Raw genomic sequence first — 12,912 nt, 5'->3', positions numbered from 1 at the left:
GTGTCGTGTTTTTCAGTTTCCAAAAATAGGCGCGAGGTCCGGCTAATGTGGGGGTTCAGGCCGGCTGTTACTTCTGCTGTAGTAATAAACCTTTGGGTGTGTCGTAGCTCCAGGTCCTGTTCCTGAGAGTAGTAAATACTTTACTTGATACTATAGAACATTTATTGCCTATTAACAGGGTTATGTAGTTCTGTGTGGCCCGGAGGAGAGGGCACAGGAACCCGCTCTACCCTACCGATCGGAGGAGGATGACAGCAGAGGCTCAGTTCACATTGTGTGATCATTTCCAGCACAGGAGGAGAAAAGTTATAAAAAAAAAAGTGTAGCAGATGAAATGAGCACCACAGTGACCCCCGTATCCCACTAATATAATGGGGTCCGTCAGTGTCAGTCATGATGTTTGCCATTTTGTCAGTATACTGAGCTATGAAATCAGCCCTATGGAACAAAATTTTTTTTATAAGGGCTCGTGCACACAACCATAAAAACTGGACGAGTGCCATCGGTCGTTTTGACGGACAGCACTCGTCACCACGCAATTCTATGGGGCCGTGCACATGTCCAGATCTTTTCCTCGGACCAGGTCGGTCAGAGAAAAAAAAAAAAAAGAATGCACGAGCTGCATCAGATTATCGGATCGCACTTGGTAATTCGTGTCTATGGGTCTGTGGAAAAAAAAAATTGGACTGCACTTGGATGACATCCAGGTGCAGTCCGATTTTCATGCACAGACTCGATGGAGAATTTTTGACCACACACCGATCACCATAACTGGACCGATTTTCTCGATTTTGTGTGACCCTAGCCTTAAAAGGGGTATTCTGGATTCAGCATTGGGGGTAAGCAGCAGGCATCGTGCACCTGTCCTATTTTTTTTCTAAAGGTTATTCCCATCTTTATAGATGGATATCTTTGGATAGTTTTTGTAAACACAAGCAATTTTGCAATTTATTGCTTCCTAAAATGTTCAGCCGTTTTGAAGACATTAACACTTCTCTTTACAAGTCGTTACCTTGCAGACTGACCACTGCTGCTAGTCAGCAGATAACTATGCGCAGTGCTTACAAATTATGCAGCAGCGGTGGCCGGTCTCCTAGGCAATAAGCTATAAAAAAAACATTTTAATATCTGAGGAATGGCTGCAAATTTTAAATTAGACATAAATTGAAAAAGTGCTTGTTTTTACCAGTGCTAGCCAACAATAACCATCTATGAAGAGGGCAATAGCCAACAATAACCATCTATGAAGAGGGCAATAGCCAACAATATCCGTTTATGAAGAGGGCAATAGCCAACAATAACCGTCTATGAAGAGGGCAATAGCCAACAATATCCGTCTATGAAGAGGGCAATAGCCAACAATAACAGTCTATGAAGAGGGCAATAGCCAACAATAACAGTCTATGAAGAGGGCAATAGCCAACAATAACAGTCTATGAAGAGGGCAATAGCCAACAATAACAGTCTATGAAGAGGGCAATAGCCAACAATAACAGTCTATGAAGAGGGCAATAGCCAACAATAACAGTCTATGAAGAGAGCAATAGCCAACAATAACCGTCTATGAAGAGGGCAATAGCCAACAATATCCGTCTATGAAGAGGGCAATAGCCAACAATAACCGTCTATGAAGAGGGCAATAGCCAACAATAACCGTCTATGAAGAGGGCAATAGCCAACAATAACCGTCTATGAAGAGGGCAATAGCCAACAATAACCGTCTATGAAGAGGGCAATAGCCAACAATAACCGTCTATGAAGAGGGCAATAGCCAACAATAACCGTCTATGAAGAGGGCAATAGCCAACAATATCCGTCTATGAAGAGGGAATAGCCCTCCATTAGGACAGGTCTACAATAATCGCTAATTACTCACGTACCGGAGCAGATATCAGTAGATGTGAAGTCACTGGCCTCACTTGTCACCCTTTGTGGATGACAACAGAGCTGGAATACCTCTTTAAGAAATGGTCTACACTTCTCGCGCGCGCCGCCCCGGTCTATACTCTTCGCTCGCGCGCGCCGCCCCGGTCTATACTCCTCGCTCGCGCGCGCCGTCCCGGTCTATACTTCTGCCACTGGACAGGAAAAAAAAAACGGCCAAGCTTCTTCTTATCCTTCCCATTGAGGGTCTTCCTAGCAGAGGTGTGTACAAGCCTGAACATAAGAGCAGAATGCGGATTTGCAGCAGGAACGCTCTTTCTAGCCTTTTCTTAGCCACAGTAGTTTCCGCTCAAAAACCGCCAGAGAAAGACGCAGTGTGAACACTCCCATAGACTGATCACACATCCTGCGGATGAGCCACCATCGCCCCTCCGACGCTTTTCTATGCAGAGGGCGACGTATGTCAGCGTATGGAGCCGTGTATTAGGGATGGGGAGGGAAGTCACAGATCTATACGTGGGGTCAGGGATGGGAGCGCGGTTCTTATGGAGAAATAAAATGTATAATATCACACACCTATCACTACATGAGGTTACCCTGACAACCACACTCCAGCACTATCAGTACAGGAGCGCTCGCACCAGATGAGACAATTGGATACAATGTGACCGATTCTCCTCACTATGGCCACAATGTTCCTGCCTATCAATGGCAGCTCTCCCTCACTGGCAGCCACAGCTCAGCAGCACCATGCCGGCAGCGCACTCACCTCACCGGCCGGAGCCGTCACCTCACACTCCGTAGTCTCAAGCAGTTTCCGGCCGTTACTGTAATAACAAAGCCCCGCAAATGACAGCTCAGCCCCGCCCCCTCCTCGCCGCCGCCATGTTTCACGGCACTGGCGGCAACAACTTCACCTGGCAACGGCCGCCGCTGGCTCCTCCTTAACCCCGCCCAAGAAGGGGGCGGAGCAAGAGGACGAAAATAGCAGCCGCTACTCAGCACCGCCCACTTCCTCAGACAGACTTCCGGGTGGGCGGGGCTTGGCTCCTGCTGCAGTCTCAGGTCACAAATAGCGGGTTGGTGTCAGTGGAGGAGCAGGTAGAGGAGGGAGAAGGTGTACTGAGAGGCTGCATGGGCAGAGGCTCCTCTCATACCAGACCCCAGTTTGGTTGGGGTTGGGGTTGGGGTTGGGGTTGGGGTTGGGGTTGGGGGGGTGCCAGTGATATTTCGGATTGCAACGTCACAGGTAATGATTGTCACGTGACCGCAAGCTACTGCGACACGAAATAAAACACTTACTGTTGTTCACACACGACTTGGCCACATAAGTGCAGTAGGGCTGCGCTTCGCTGGTATCCGCCTGCGATTTGGTTGTTTACACCCAAAGATCAGCATCAGTCCCAGACAAACTGCACAAATGCACTGGTCACCGAGGAGCCAAAGCCTTACTATGGTAGCCAGGATAGGAATACATAGGGTCGGGCTGTAGTGTGTCTCCCGAGACTATGATATAGGGTGCAGCACCCCACAAAATCAAGTGATTGCTTGTTAGGAAGCTGCAGGTCGTGGCTCTACCTCCTGATCAGACGGGACCGGATTGGGGTCTCTGATATCAGCACTATAAGGAGAAAAGTATTAGGAGTCCTTGTGGTCCTAGTAGTGATGAGCGAGTATGTTCTGTCCGAGTATGCTCGGGCCGAGCTCCGAGTATTTATAGCTGCTCGGTGATGTGTTTGAATCACTCCCGTGTGCATGATTTGCAACTGTTTGACAGCTTTATTACATGTGAGGAATGTGGAAGAAATAGACATTCCTCACATGTATTAAAGCTGTCAAACAGTTGCAAATCATGCACACGGGAGCGATTCAACCATATCACCGAGCAGCTATAAATACTCGGAGCTCGGCCCGAGCAGACTCGGCGAAAGGGTTAATAGAACATACTCGCTCAACACTAATTAGGACACATCTTAATCACTGAGTTTGGGTTTTCCCTTATTCCCCTCGCAAACCCCCCCCCCCTACACACACACACAATAACATCCTGCCCGATTGCCCCCCCGTGCATGACATCCGGCCCCCATTGCCCCCCGGTGTATAACATCCGGCCCCATTGTCCTCCGGTGTATAACATCCGGCCCCATTGCCCCCCTGGTGTAAAACATCCGGCCACATTGTCCCCAGTGTATAACATCCGGCCCCATTGCCCCCCGGTGTATAACATCCGGCCCCATTGTCCCCCGGTGTATAACATCTGGCCCCATTGCCCCCCAGTGTATAACATCCGGCCCCCATTGCCCCCCGGTGTATAACATGCGGCCCCATTGTCCCCAGTGTATAACATGCGGCCCCATTGCCCCCCCAGTGTATAACATCCGGCCCCATTGTCCCCAGTGTATAACATGCGGCCCCATTGCCCCCCGGTGTATAACATCCGGCCCCATTGCCCCCCGGTGTATAACATTCGGCCCCATTGCCCCCCGGTGTATAACATCCGGCCCCATTGCCCCCCGGTGTATAACATCCGGCCCCATTGTCCCCAGTGTATAACATGCGGCCCCATTGCCCCCCCCCCAGTGTATAACATCCGGCCCCATTGTCCCCAGTGTATAACATGCGGCCCCATTGCCCCCCGGTGTATAACATCCGGCCCCATTGCCCCCCGGTGTATAACATCCGGCCCCATTGCCCCCCGGTGTATAACATCCGGCCCCATTGCCCCCCCGGTGTATAACATCCGGCCCCATTGCCCCGGTGTAAAACATCCGGCTCCATTGCCCCCGGTGTATAACATCCGGCTCCATTGCCCCCGGTGTAAAACATCTGGCCCAATTGCCCCCGGTGTATAACATTCGGTGCCATTGCCCCCGGTGTATAACATCTGGCCCCATTGCCCCCAATGTAAAACATCTGCCCCCCGCCACAGCACGCAGCAGTACTAATATGACAGAATGGCTGGTGGTGCAGAGCTCACTGATACCAGCGTGGTCCTGGAATAGGGTCCATCGGGATAACAAGTCCGTTCATGACATTTCTTCCCTCCTAAATCTTCCCCCATCACCTGTGTATTATTGAGAAAGGAAGGCACCGCACAACTCAGCCACAAAGTAGAGACCACGTAATGTTACAGAGCGGGGTCACCAAGTGCTGAGGAGCAGAGAGAAGAAAAGTCACCAACCCTCTGCTGACTCCATAACTGCAGAGTCCGGACCACATCTGATATAACATCTGCACCAACACTGAGCCAGAAGCTTCATGTCTTGGATTTCCCTGGCTGAGCAGCTGCATGCAGCCGTACATTACCAAGCACAATGCCGAGCGTCGGATGGAGTGGTGTAAAGCCACCACCACTGGACTCAGGCTCACACTTCTCTATCTGGCATGGACGAGTCTTGGTAAATGCCTGGAGAATGTCACCCGCCTGACAGCATTGTGCCTGCTGTAAAGGTTGTTAGAGGAGGGATAATGCCATGTGGTAGTTTTTCTGGGGTCGGCCTCAGCCCTTTTGTTCCTGTGAACAAAATTATTAAAATTTCTGCATACTAAGACATTTCAGACAGTTGTAGCTTCTACCTTTATGGGAACAGTTTGGGGACCAACTCCATATTAATGCTTATTTAGAAGGGGGAAGTCATAAAAGCTCCTGCAGTGTCCAAATACTTTTGTACTTACAATGTATTTTCCCCAATAAATCGTATACACAAGGGTTGTTTTCTGGAGATGTTCCCCTTTAGATTATTCACCATACAAGATTGCTCAAAACAAAAATAACGAATACTTCCCTATAATACGCCTCCTTCCAGTGCTGACGTGTGCTCCTGCTTGTTCTTCCAATCAGATGGGTGTGTAACCACTCCAATGCTGAGGTTTTTTTACCCCTCCTTCCAGAAGCCCATATTAGTGAGGGGCTTTTATGTGGGCTTTTATGTGATCTGAATCACACTGGCTTAGCACAGTGACAGGAGAGGTCGCTTTTGACTTAAAAACAGTTCTTCATTTAATAGTCTTCACATTAAATTCAAGGCTCTCATCTAGCGTTGCAAAATCCCGGCATCTGCTCTCGTGGGTTATCAAGAAGTTTAGGTCATGTGTGGTCATAGAAGACCGTCGGGCACCTCCTTAGAGACACCTAATGGTGGAGGTGAAGCTTCTGCAGATGACGCCTGAGGTCATTATAATGGTGCAGGGGGTGTAGAGGACGATGAATGAATGAATGCCAAGACTAAAGGGCATCACTAGGTATGGTTAGAAAACATGTCGTCCTGTCTTCATGGGGCATGTATTTCATAAAGTCAAGCCTAGGCATCTAGGCAGGACACAGAAACAGCTACAGTGCACAGTCATACATAAGTTGCATGTGTCACGTATGTGCCAAGAAAACAGGCTGAGCTCTCAAGATGAGCTGGCTCATTGTGCCGGCTTATTCGCGAACAACCCATCACTGGTTCATATGGTCAGAACGGACTGTACAGAGGCTGATGAGTAAGGACTCCTAAGCTTGGTGGTATAGGGCAGCACGGTGGCTCAGTGGTTAGCACTGCAGCCTTGCAGCGCTGGGGTCCTGGTTTCAAATCCCACCAAGGACGATATCTGCAAGGAGTTTGTACGTTCTCCCCGTATTTGCGTGGGTTTCCTCCAGGTTCTCCGGTTTCCTTCCACACTCCAAATACATACTGACAGGGAATTTAGCTTGTGAGCCCCAATGGGGACAGTGCCCATAATGTCTGTAAAGAGCTGTGGAATTAATGGCACTATATAAGGGAGTAAAATAAATAAATAGTGGGTATCAGTGGCGTACCGCCAATAGTGGCAAACCACATGCCCGCTATGGGGCCCGTGAGTTGGGGGTGCCCGATGCCGGCACCGGGCATTCCCCTGCATCATACTTTCAACTGTATCAGCTTTCTGGATGCCGATACAGTTGGAAACAAAGATGGGAATGGGAGCCATCAGCTGACGCTCCCTCTCTCATCATTCTCCCTCTGCCTCTGAGTTTTGTGACGTCACTACAGCGCACCCTCTGTGCTGAGCAGTGCAGAGGGTCAGAAGACACGATGCAGAGACTGGAGCAGCAGGGAAGGGGAGAGGTGAGTATTTCTGTTTTATGTATGGAGGACTATATGGGGCCCATTATACTGTATGAAGCACTATATGGGGCCCATAATACTGTATGGAGAACTACAGTTATATGAAAAAGTTTGGGCACCCCTATTAATCTTAAGCTTAATGTTTTATAAAAATTGGTGTTTTTGCAACAGCTATTTCAGTTTGATATATGTAATAACTGTTGGACACAGTAATGTTTCTGCCTTGAAATGAGGTTTATTGTACTAACAGATAATGTGCAATCTGCATTCATACAAAATTTGACAGGTGCATAAGTATGGGCACCCTTATCATTTTCTTGTTTTAAATACTCCTACCTACTTTTACTGACTTACTAAAGCACTTTTTTTGGTTTTGTAACCTCATTGAGCTTTGAACTTCATAGCCAGGTGTATGCAATCATGAGAAAAGCTACTTAAAGTGGCCACTTGCAAGTTGTTCTCCTGTTTGAATCTCCTCTGAAGAGTGGCATCATGGGCTCCTCAAAACAACTGTCAAATGTTCTGAAAACCAAGATTATTCAACATAGTTGTTCAGGGGAAGGGTACAAAAAGCTGTCTCAGCGATTTAACCTGTCAGTTTCCACTGTGAGGAACATAGTAAGGAAATGGAAGAACACAGGGACAGTTCTTGTTAAGGCCAGAAGTGGCAGGCCAAGAAAAACATCAGAAAGGCAGAGAAGAAGAATGGTGAGATCAGTCAAGGACAATCCTCAGACCACCTCCAGAGAGCTGCAGCATCAACTTGCAGCAGATGGTGTCACTGTGCATCGGTCAACTATACAACGCACTTTGCACAAGGAGAAGCTGTATGGGAGAGTGATGCGAAAGAAGCCGTTTCTGCAAGCACGCCACAAACAGAGTCGGCTGAGGTATGCAAAAGCACATTTGGAGAAGCCAATTTATTTTTGGAAGAAGGTCCTGTGGACTGATGAAACCAAGATTGAGTTGTTTGGTCATACAAAAAGGCGTTATGCATGGCGGCAAAAAAACACAGCATTCCAAGAAAAACACTTGCTACCCACAGTAAAATTTGGTGGAGGTTCCATCATGCTTAGGGGCTGTGTGGCCAATGCCGGCACCGGGAATCTTGTTAAAGTTGAGGGACGCATGGATTCCACTCAGTATCAGCAGATTCTTGACAATAATGTTCAAGAATCAGTGACAAAGTTGAAGTTACGCAGGAGATGGATCTTCTACTCAGGCATTCATGCAGAGGAACAATTACAATGTTCTGGAATGGCCATCCCAGTCCCCAGACCTGAATATCATTGAACATCTGTGGGATCATTTGAAGAGGGCTGTCCATGCTCGGCGACCATCAAACTTAACTGAACTGGAATTGTTTTGTAAAGAGGAATTGTCAAAAATACCTTCATCCAGGAACTCATTAAAAGCTACAGGAAGCGACTAGAGGCTGTTATTTTTGCAAAAGGAGGATCTACTAAATATTAATGTCACTTTTCTGGTGAGGTGCCCATACTTATGCACCAGTCAAATTTTGTTTGAATGCAGATTGCACATTTTCTGTTAGTACAATAAACCTCATTTCAAGGCAGAAACATTACTGTGTCCAACAGTTATTATATATATCAAACTGAAATAGCTGTTGCAAAAACACCATTTTTTATAAAACATTAAGCTTAAGATTAATAGGGGTGCCCAAACTTTTTCATATAACTGTATATGGGGCCCATTATACTGTATGGAGGACTATATGGGGCCCATAATACTGTATGGAGGACTATATGGGGCCCATAATACTGTATGGAGGACTATATGGGGCCCATAATACTGTATGGAGGACTATATGGGGCCCATAATACTGTATGGAGCACTATATGGGGCCCATAATACTGTATGGAGCACTATATGGGGCCCATAATACTGTATGGAGCACTATATGGGGCCCATAATACTGTATGGAGCACTATATGGGGCCCATAATACTGTAAGGGGGAGTATATGGGGCCCATTATATTGTATGGAGCACTATATGGGGCCCATAATACTGTATGGAGCACTATATGGAGGGCTATGTGGTGCCCGTAATACTGTATGGAGGGCTATGTGGGGCCCATTATACTGTATGGAGGCCTAGGTGGGACTGTTATACAGTATGGAGGACTAGGTGGGGACCGTTATACTGTTTGCAGGTCTATCTGGGGGATGGGGCATTAGGCTGATTGCAGATCTACGTGGGGGAGCTTTATAATGTTTGCAGGGCAATGTCGGGGGCCATTATACTGTTTGGAGGGCTACCTGGAGACCATTATATTGTTTGCAGGGCTATGTGGGGGCCATTATACTGTATGCAAACAATTATACTGTGTGAAGGTTTTTGTGGGGTCCATAATACTGTGTAGAGGGCTGCATGGGGATCAGTATGCTGTTTGGAGTGCTGGGTGGGGGCCATTATACTATTTCGAGGGCTAGTGGGGGCCATTATACAGTGTGGATGGTTGTATTGGGGCCATCATACTGAGTGGAGGGGTGTGGGGGCTATTATACTGTATGGAGGGTTGTGTGGCGATCACAGTTGAGGAATCATACTGTGTTGGGGTCACCATACTTTTCCGTGGGAGGGTTGAGGGAGAGCGGAATACAGTAGAGTCATCATACCATGTGCGTGGAGGATACCGTGGAAGAATTCACCGTGAGGGTATCATACTGTTTCGGGTGGACACTATAGTTGGCATCATAAGTTATGGGGGCAATGCAAGGGCAATGTAGTGGTTTTAATAGGAGGAAAATGAAATGAAAATGTAATGAAAATGTTATCCGCCGAATATTTTTTTTTGGGGGGAAGGGGAGGGGGGCAATTAGAGCTTCTGCTATGGGACCCCATGATTTCTACATACGCCCCTGGTGGGGAGGACTCCTAAGTGGAGCAGCACTTGGGCTGTTTGTGAGCAGACTGCACGGGAATGCCAGCGAGTGTTGAGATGAAAATGTCCTGGTCAGAATAATCAGCTAATCACCCATACAGCAACTACAGTTATTTATGATTTTTTTATTTTAACAGATTAGCTTTAGCCTGAGGCTACACCGTAACTTGTGGCCGTGCAACAACATTACAATGTTGCACAGCCACATTGCAAGTAATAATATAACTGGGTCACATTGCTGGCAAGTGAAATTAAACTCAGCTTGATTTCAGCGAGACTAAATTCACTATTATTTCCTGCGATTGTGGCAGCGGGACGGCGCAATATGGTGGCACAGTTGCCATGTAGCCTAAGTTATGTATAAGCCATTTAATACATACCTGGTTGTGTGTAACCTAAAGAAGCATTGGAGCACAAAACCAGGAGTGGGTGATAAATGCAGAATTGGTGACTTGTTTCTATTATACCTTTTCTCTGATTGTTCCTCCTGAGAAAAAAAAATACTGACCGAATACTGACCAAATACTGATAGTGGGGCCGTGGCCTTAGTGTAGGTGCCAGCAGTTGGACCCCCAGCGACCGGAAAGCTATCACATATCCTATGTCGATGTTTTTTTTCTCTTTTGTTAACACTGCATTCTATTTACAAACAAATAGTAAAACATTTGCAGCTGTTTATATTCTTTTTTTTTTTAGAAAACAATTCACATGGTCCTGACACTCAACCCATGTCATTAATATAAAAAAAAATCAAACAAAAAAAAAACAGACCCAATATATAAGTTTCGATAATGGAGGTACTTGCTTTCACCACTAAATGCAATATGACGTCCCTGTACCTGATCACGGGGGGTTCCCGTGTGTGGATGGGGCAGATACCGGTTATATTATATAGTTAGCCTCTGTGTCTAATGCGATGTACACACGTTGAGTATTTGCAGCAGATTTTTCTGCACCAAAAAAAATTGTTTTGTTGTGTTGGCAGGAAAACCGCTGCATGAAATACGTGCGTTTTTTTTCTTACTCATTTGAATGGGTGAAAAACGCTGCAAAAACGCTGAAAAGATTTTAACCTTAACACCTTCACCCCGGGCGATTTTCCGTTTTTTCATTTGTTTTCTCCCCTTCTTCCAAGAGCCATAACTTTTTTATTTTCCCAGCTATATATCCGTATGAGGGCTGTTTTTTTGCGGAACAATGTTGTACTTTTGAATGACACCTTTCATCCGCCACATCGTGTTCTAGTAAACAGGAACACAATTCCAAGTGCGGTGACATTTTTTTAAAAAATGCAATTCCACAATTGTTTTTTTTTTTTTTTTTTATTTACCATGTTCAATATATGGTAAAGCTGACCTGGCAATATGATTCCCCAGGTCAGTACGAGTACGCAGATACCAAACATGTATTTTTTTTTTTTAAGTGGTGAAAAAAATTTGAAATTTGTAAAATAAATAAAATAAAATTTGCTTTTGTCGCCATTTTCTGAGACTCGCAACGTTCTCATTTTTGGGGATCTGGGGCCGGGTTAGGGCTTGTGTTTTGCACGCCGAGCTGATGGTTATATTGGTACCATTTCTGGGTAGATAAGATGTCGTGATCGCCTCATTGCATTTTGTTGCAATGTTGTGGTGATTAAAAAAACTAATTCTGGCGCTTTGATTTTTTCTCTCGTTAGGCCGTTTACTGATTGTATTAATTTATTTTAGATTTGGATAGATCAGACATTTCTAAACGCGGCAATACCAAATATGTGTAGTTTTTAATGGGGCAAAGGGAGGTAATTTTAACTTGTGTATTTTTTAAAACTTTTTTTTTTTCTACTTTTTACTGTATTTAATAGTTCCCTTAGGAGACTTGAAGCTGCGATTGTCCAATCGCCTGTGCTGTGTATAACAAAAATCACGACATCCTATGAATGCCGGCCACAAGCCGGCGTTCACAGGAGGATCGTGATGACAGGCATGGGGTCTTCAGCAGACCCCCAGCTGCCATGACAACCCATGGGCACCCCGCGATCAAGTGGCAGGCACGCTGATGGGTGGGATCAATGACGCACTTCCTGTCTGAGTGTGTTAAATGCCGCTGTCAGTGATTGACAGCGGCATTTAACTGATTAACAGCCAATGGTGGATCTCAGATCCACTCGTGGCTGTTAGTGGCACTTGATGGCTGATTAAATCTGCCTTCAAGTTTGGGGAAAGATGCGGGCTCAGCGTGTGAGCCCACATCAAAGGCAGAGACACGGCCGATAATGTAAATATTGGTCGTTAAGGGGTTAATAAACAGTGCAGGTAAAAAAAAGTGCGAGAACAAGCTCTAACAGCCATGGTGTTTCAATGGAACATGCGCACACGTACCGGCTCCCATCGGTGCCCTGTACAGTGATCGGGGGCGCCCTTGGGTCACCATGAATGATGGCCGAGGGCCTGCTGAAGACACCCATTGCTGCCATCCTGGTCCTCCTCTGAGAACGCAATTTTCTATGTATACAAGCAATCTGGCAATTTTTTGATTCAAAGTCCACAAGGGGGACTACAAAAAAATTAATATATATATATATAAAAATATAAAATAGAAAAGTATATAAAATAAATATGAAATTAAAATATTTCTAAAAATATATCAATTAAATATAAAATAAAAAAAATATGAACATATAAAAATATATAAAAAATATAAAATAGAAAAATCTATAAAATAGAAAATGTAATAAATATGAAATAAAAAAATAGAAAATAGAAAAATAAATAAAATAAAAAAATATATAATAGAAAATCTAATCTATAAAAAAATATAAAATAGAAAAATATCTAAAATAAATATGAAATAAAAAAAAATATAAAAAATATCTAAAAGAAGAGAAAATTGTAAATAAATATTAAATAGAAAAATATCTAAAAAAATATATAAAATAAATATAAAATAGAAAAATATATATAAAAATATAAAATAAATATAAAATAGAAAAAATCTATATATAATAAATATGTATATAGGTTATTGTGTCCCCCCACCCTGCGATCAGCACT

General features: G+C 45.0%; 1 protein-coding gene across 1 annotated transcript in view; it reads right to left on the bottom strand.

Moving 5' to 3' along the window:
* Positions 1–2,858, bottom strand: part of CCP110 (centriolar coiled-coil protein 110) — a 33,575-nt gene extending 30,717 nt beyond the window's left edge. Inside the window, exon 1 of the mRNA XM_073647603.1 lies at positions 2,654–2,858. The gene's annotated coding sequence lies outside the window, so the exon portion shown is untranslated. The remainder of the gene's footprint in view (positions 1–2,653) is intronic.
* Between the last annotated feature and the right edge of the window lie 10,054 nt (positions 2,859–12,912).

The sequence above is a fragment of the Phyllobates terribilis genome, unplaced genomic scaffold (assembly GCF_046119375.1).
Source record: "Phyllobates terribilis strain yellow unplaced genomic scaffold, ASM4611937v1 Scaffold_9__5_contigs__length_417890890, whole genome shotgun sequence".
NCBI lineage: Eukaryota > Metazoa > Chordata > Amphibia > Anura > Dendrobatidae > Phyllobates > Phyllobates terribilis.
Note: the sequence above shows the minus strand (reverse complement) of the source record. Positions and strands in the feature narration are given on the sequence as shown.